The sequence below is a fragment of the Austrofundulus limnaeus genome, unplaced genomic scaffold (assembly GCF_001266775.1).
Source record: "Austrofundulus limnaeus strain Quisiro unplaced genomic scaffold, Austrofundulus_limnaeus-1.0 Scaffold232, whole genome shotgun sequence".
Taxonomy (NCBI): Eukaryota; Metazoa; Chordata; class Actinopteri; order Cyprinodontiformes; family Rivulidae; genus Austrofundulus; species Austrofundulus limnaeus.
The window spans coordinates 317,248-324,196 of NW_013952634.1; the positions used below are offsets into that span (position 1 = coordinate 317,248).

A 6,949-nucleotide genomic window follows, 5' to 3' on the forward strand; every position below is an offset into this window, starting at 1 on the left:
TTTGTGGTTGTAATGTGACAAAATATGGAAAAGTTCAAGGGGTATGAATACTTTTGCAAACCACTGTATAGGCTGTATACGTCAGGATGACAGCGCTGCCTTCAGGATGTGCTTCTTTTCCTCCTCCTTTGAAAACAACATATGCTTACAGCATGTTGATCACTCTAAAACCTGCTCAGACTGTTTTCTCACTGTAGTAGATCATCTTCAGAGTCTCCTGTCTTTGTTTTTAGTCATATTTTTGGGGAATCTAAAAGTTTCTCTTTTGTCCTGATGGAAAAGGTTCAGAATTGATTGCAAATTTGTCATTTTATGAGGTATTTTAAAAGTTAGATGTTGTAAATTCCACCTTTATATATTTCTGTTTTAGCTTTCGCCATGCATGTTTTTCTGTCACAATTCTTAAAGGTGTTTGTTATGATATTAATAATAATTTCACTCTTTTATGCCAGAATATCTTCTCTACCTCCAGACATTCAGTGTGTCACTGACAGAAGATGAGGAGTTAACATGGTTAATATGGACTTAAACATTTTTTTTTACATTATTTATTTAATATTTTGTACAGTAGTTATGTTCACCACCAATGTCCTTTCCAATTCTGATGAGTAAAACTCATGCTGATATCGGTGATACTGATACTTTATTCAAATACACCTAATGTGTCTGGTAAATCTAAAAAAAAAGTTGTGAATTTTAAATCACTGCTTCATAAAGACACCAGAGCATAGATGTATAGTAATTAAGTATATTTACTTTGAGACAGTACTTAAATGATTTATTTGAAGATTTGTAATTTGACCAAGTCTTTTTCCTAATCCTAACTTTTACTTTTTTTTGTTACATTCAAAACACAAAAATTATACTTTTTTTACATCTTTGCTTTAAACTTTAATCCCTAGTTAGCTGTAACAAATTTAAATATGAGTGGAACTCATGAAAGACTTGTGTATCCACTCTAAAAAATGAAGTTTTGGATTCACTTAACCCTATTATGTTAACTGGTTCCACAAAACTAAGGTGAGTAAATGTAAAGCAATTTACTCAACTTGTTTTAGTGAAACCAGTTTGGTTAAATAAAGTCAACACTTTCTTAGAATGTGTGTAAAAGTACTTCTACTTTCCCAATTAGGTGATTAGGCAAAGTGACATTTGCTGTGTTTCCATTGACCATGAAAATGTGCAAATTAGAATTTCGAAAATAAATTTGCTCAATGGAAACACCTGTTAGGTTAATTGATAACTCTAAATTGTCCCTAGGTGTGAGTGAGAGAGTGAATGCTTGTTTGTCTCGTTTGTCTCTATGTGTGGCCCTGTGATGGACTKGMRACCTGTCCAGGGTGTACCCTGCCCCTCGCACTGTGACTGCTGGAAATGGGCACCAGTGACCCACGCGACCCTGAAAAGGAAGAAGCGTGTACAGAAAATGGATGGATGGATGGATGGATGGAAACACGTCAATTTCGAAAAAAAAACTTTTGCGAAATTGGTGTGTTTCGCAAAACTGCAATGGAAACACTTTTTTCGTATCACGGGAGTCACGTGATCAACAACCGGATGTTTCTACTGGCTAAAAAGACGATGATGAAGAAGACAACAGGAAGTAGAAGTAGTGAAATCAACGAAGTTGTAAAAGAAAGTAGTAAACTCACCGACTGCAATTTCCCAAAAATGCAGCATTCGTAGCCGCTCCCAAGTATAAGGGTCTTGTCACTCGAAGGCATCGATAAGATGCTGATGTCTCCTCTGTTGATGAGCGCTAGTGTCGTGGTAGCAATATGCTATGTGTTTACATCCATTGCCGCCATGTTTGTAATGACTTATCATGAGAACAAACATATTCACGCGTGACTTTAATAGCATTTCCTACTTAATGGAAACACCGCACTTGCAAAACTGTGTTTTTCGACATTAACAGAATATTGACAAAGTTTTGCGCACATTTGCAATGGAGACGCAGCTACTGTTTTTTTTTTTTGCGTTACCCGCAATACTTTTTGCATCCCCACGCAAAACTTTAGTGTTACCTCGCAATACTTGCAGAACCAAACAACAGCAACAATGGAAGAGACACTACACACGTGTTTGAGGTTCATGGAGTTTTATTATGAAATTGGTCTTAAATATAAGGGTATTTAGTCTGTGCTTGCCAAAAGACACACGTGTCAGTGAACATCATTCAAAAAGAATGTTGTTGCTATCTATCACCATCACCGTTTATGGATGGATGAAATCTATTACTTATAGAGCTTAAAAAAGCACAAAAGAAACAAAATTTGTAAAACATAATAAAAAAATGAATTGTATCCATTATTAAATATGCTGCTTTACTACATTAACGAAATTTAAGTATCGTAGTTGTGCTGCTAAACGATAGGCATTTAGTGTCGTATCTTCTTGCACTAACGAGACTGATCTTAAACCTACTTATTGTAAGCTTATATATTTTACTCTACATTTATATTTATGTTATGTATTTATATTTATACTTATTACATTTTTTTTCTGTCCAGGGTGTCTCCCACCACTTCATTGACTTCTGGAGATACTCTCACCAGGTCCATTCATAAAGGAAAAGTGAGTAAAGGAGATGGATGGATGGATGGATGGATGGATGGATGGATGGAATGATAGATACTTTAGTTTATAAACAATTAAGGGACGCTTTAAAAAACTTGAATGGAAGACTGGTACATTTAAATAAATTCCTATTTCCTCACAAAATGATGAAACAGCAAGAATAAAAAATAAGGTCCAAGACTTTCTGGATGGGTGGTTTGAACTGAGTGCTCCTTCTTTAACTTTATAATGGGACTTTTTGGGAAAGCTACTCGTTAGCTTCAGACAGGGGTGGAGACGGCGCAGGGATCGAAGCCACTTTCCCAGACGTTTACTGTCTACAGACTTCAAAAGGCTGAACCAGTCCGTCACAATAGACCTGCTGCTGGAAGAGCCAAACCCTGAGACATCAAAAGCCTCTCTGGGGGTTTTTTAGTGGCTGCTAAAATGGATTTGGTTGTATAYAGCACAATAATTTCTGCTTAAATCTTTTCATCTTTTAATTTGAGCTCAGATAGGCACACACTTTTTATTGACTGGATGCAGTTTGGCCCATGAACTCGTGTGTGCCAGAGTGCATTTAATGTGTGACATGGAGTGGATTGTGTGTGACTGTGTATGTGTGTGTGTAACGACAAACAGATGCAGGCACAGAGTCGGGAGGTTTTGGCAGCGTACCGACGGAATGACTGTGTGTCTGCTTATGTGCAGAAAAGTCAGGAAGATTATTCTGCTAGATGGAAACATACTCTCACTCATAGTTACATTTAAAGCCTTTACTGGAAGTGAAAAGTTAATGGTACTAAGAAAGCTGCTGGTACGCTCACACTTGACTTGACATACATTTACTGCCTTCTCAGCTTTTATAGGAACACACACACACACATACATTCATACGCATAAGCACCAAGATTTGAGCCAGTAAATCCCAGTGAGCTGTCAGACTGATGGGAGTGAAAGCAGGAGGTATTTAAGGTAGATGAACTCTTAAGGTTTCTGAGATGTCGGCAGGAATTTAGTGATCTCTTAAAAAAATTAAAATGTCAGACGAAAAAGATGATTGGTTCGGTCAAAGCGGTAAGATTTATACTTCATGTTTAAAAGGTGCCATTTATGCTAATTCATCCTCTGAATTTTTCAGCTGAATTCAATTCAGTTTACTTATATAGCACCACAGAAGTTGTACCTATACAATCATAAAAAAATCCAAATTTAGTTCAATACTACTACYACGAGGGGACATGGGAGATTTTTTTTTCTTTTTGTGTTCCCTCGCAAAAGTTGTTAAACACTGTGTGCCTGCCGGTTTATTAATAAACTCACATGTTTACCATTAGCGAGTTAGCCTACTGCTTTAATTCAGCTTCAGAATGAATATGTCACACAGCCACGCATGGAAGTATGTCATATGCCGATATTTTAACACAGTGCAGCCACACAAAATCAGTGTCAATTTCACGAACTTGTGGCGACACATCCAGTTTTGGTAACCGGAAATTTCAAAATAAAAGTCTGATTTAATTCAGTTCATAAACAAATCAAACTTTTGCGTGGGAACGCAAAACAATATTGTGAGGTAACGCAAAAGTATTGCGAGGGAACGCAAAGGTATTGCGTGGGAACGCAAAAGAAAAAAAATCCCCCATGTCCCCTCGCGTACAATACAAATCCAAATTGAGGTCTAATTAATTCATCCCAGTTATAATAAAATGCAGTCGTACAGAACGTTATGGAATATCAGTTAATAAAAAATTGTCCGTATAAGCCTGCAGATTGCGTCAAATGTAATTTCGTCACAGTCTCTTATCTGACAGTAGAAAGGACAGGAGGAAAACTAGCAGACGCGGAGTCAGTGGTTTCAGAGGACAGGAAAGAGACACGGACAAACACAGAAGGATTGGTCCATTAGGGCTGCCACGATTAATCGACGACTAATCGATTATTAAAATAATCGATGACTAATTTAATAATCGATTAATCGTTTTCTTTTTTTTTTTGTTCTTTACTTTGTTTTTCTCTCCAAACTGCTTTGACACCTTCCACTGCCACATCTGCCTTTCTGTCCTTGACACACATGAACAGTAGTGGTAACTGGGGTAGGCCGTGGACGTCACAAGACATTATACAGACAGGCTCTGGTATCATGGCTACCTGACAACAGAGCTCAAAAGTGTGGGATCATTTTAAGAAAATGAAAGAGAAACCTGTGCAATATCTGCAGAGCAGAACTTGCCTTCCACAGCTATTATTTTTAGTTAGCATATAGCTAAAATCTAACAATGGTTATATAATAGCAGCTGCATTCTGACGTGATAAGCTGTATGTTTTATATTCAATTAACGTATGATCTGATTAGTCGACGAATCGAAAAAATAATTGGTGATTAATCGATTATAAAAATAATCGTTTCTGGCAGCCCTAGTACAGGTGTACTTTCTACATGGAGACAAGCACAGAAAAACTCAAACATGGAGAGTAAAGACAGCAGAAGGAGGAAATGTGCTCAGCCCAGCAGCTGAAAGGGCCCAGCATGGTCGATCGCCGGCTGACCAGTTGAGGCGTGGTCCTGTGGTGGAATCATTTTACCACACACCTTCCATCGTTCAATGAGACACATGGCGCAGAGCTCCTGGGAAACCCCTCCCACTGCTGTACACGTCACAGCACGGGGTTCTTCCCTCGTCTCCTCTCTGATATCCACCGTTTAGCCGCAAATCTATCATGAAGAGAGCAACGCACATTTCGACAAGCAGATTCCTCCTTACATAATGCATATGCTATTGCATCCAGGAGTCTTTGGCTATTTGACTTAAGTGTCTGCTTGCAGGTACAGWTGACTTCTGGAAGCAGAGTAGTCAAAGCAATATGCTTCCATTGCTGTCTGAGCACTTGTCAGCATAAACAAACATGCCCATGAACCTCTAAGCAAACACACAATAATTCTGTATACCGTGGGGGGTGAAACGTTTGGCCCAGGCCTTGTGCTAAGAAGGAGTGAGTGACACAAAGCTGAGAACAAAATGACAATTTGTGTCACGCAACTACGTCAGTGAGAATGGATTTTGCACAGGTCATTAGTCTGCATAACTAACTGTTGGGTTTATCAAAATTAGAACTAGAAACTCCAGTCTGAGAGAGAAGTGCTCTGATTGGAAAATATGGGACAATAAGATCTTGAATATAAGATGGAGCTTGGTTGTTGAGAGCTTGATAAATTATGTTCTGAATTTTACAAGGAGCCAAAGGAAAGAAGCTAAAACTGTAGAAATATGATCTCTCCTTCTTTCTCCTGTCAGAAGTCTGGCAGCAGCAGTTTGGATCAGCTGAAGACTTTTAAGTGTTTTTTTTTTATGGCCATTCAGATGAGGAATAATTTGCAGCAGTCCAGCCAAGAAAGGTTGCAAAGTTTGTTCCCAAGTTGYTCAAAACCAAAAACCACAACGTCTGTCTTGTCTGGATTTAAAAGCAGAAAAATAGAAGTCATCCAGGCTTTTATGTCTGGAAGACATGCTAATATAAGTAATTGATGAGATTTATCAGGTTTCATGGATAAATATAACTGAGCAATCACTGGCATAACAATGAAAATATATCCTGTGCTGACTATTATTAGTAATAGTTCCAAAAAAAGGATTCTGCGTGTGTAATGATTGGTCTAACTTTTCTTTCCATTTTCCATCTTTGTCCCTTCCAGTTCATAGTTTCGTTGTTTGCTGACCTGTAAGGCCTGAGTGGTGTACATGTTGTCATCTGTGCCAGTCTGAGGTGTTCCTTCACAAAGACTTTACCTGACATACCGTACAGTATACCCACTGTTACTGCTCTGCTGCTACTTTCCTGACTGGCATAACTTCAGCGCCATATTCTGTCCTGAAGTTACACCGAAGTGGGTAGAAAATAATTTGAAAGGGCTTTGGGAAGGGCGCCAACACAAGTATTTGCACACTCGTCTGCAGAGACTGAAACCATTCAAATACTCAGTTAGTGCTGGTGTTTTATTGTACACCACTGTAGTTTTTATACAACTTGATGTATTTTTATTAATTTGCAGCCACAGCTGAGTTTGACTCATTCTTAGCCTAATACGTTTTTTCCATGAAGGTGCTGTGCACGTTATATCTGACTACAGAAAGCTGACCCCCTGATGAAACTACACAAGTGCCAGCTTTGCTTGCAGGCCAGTGTGTAAGTGTGTGTGTGTGTGTGTGTGTGTGAGACTTATTGGTCAGTGTGTTAGAACGATGCATTGTGAATATAGAGTGTGTGATGATCCAGGCCTGCAGCTTGTTAAAAGCCACAGGAACAGCAGTGTCCCCACTCTGCCTTTGAACTGCTGCTAGAATGAGAGAATGTTCTTTTCTGAGCCCAACCCAAGGGAGTGTGTGTGTGT

The 6,949-nt window shown here is 38.7% G+C and overlaps 1 protein-coding gene across 1 annotated transcript in view; it reads left to right on the top strand.

Moving 5' to 3' along the window:
• LOC106525540 (serine/threonine-protein phosphatase 2A regulatory subunit B'' subunit alpha) overlaps window positions 1-6,949 on the top strand; it is a gene marked incomplete in the record, with an annotated part of 170,598 nt that overhangs the window by 49,574 nt on the left and 114,075 nt on the right. Inside the window, 1 exon segment of the mRNA XM_014019817.1 lies at window positions 2,514-2,577.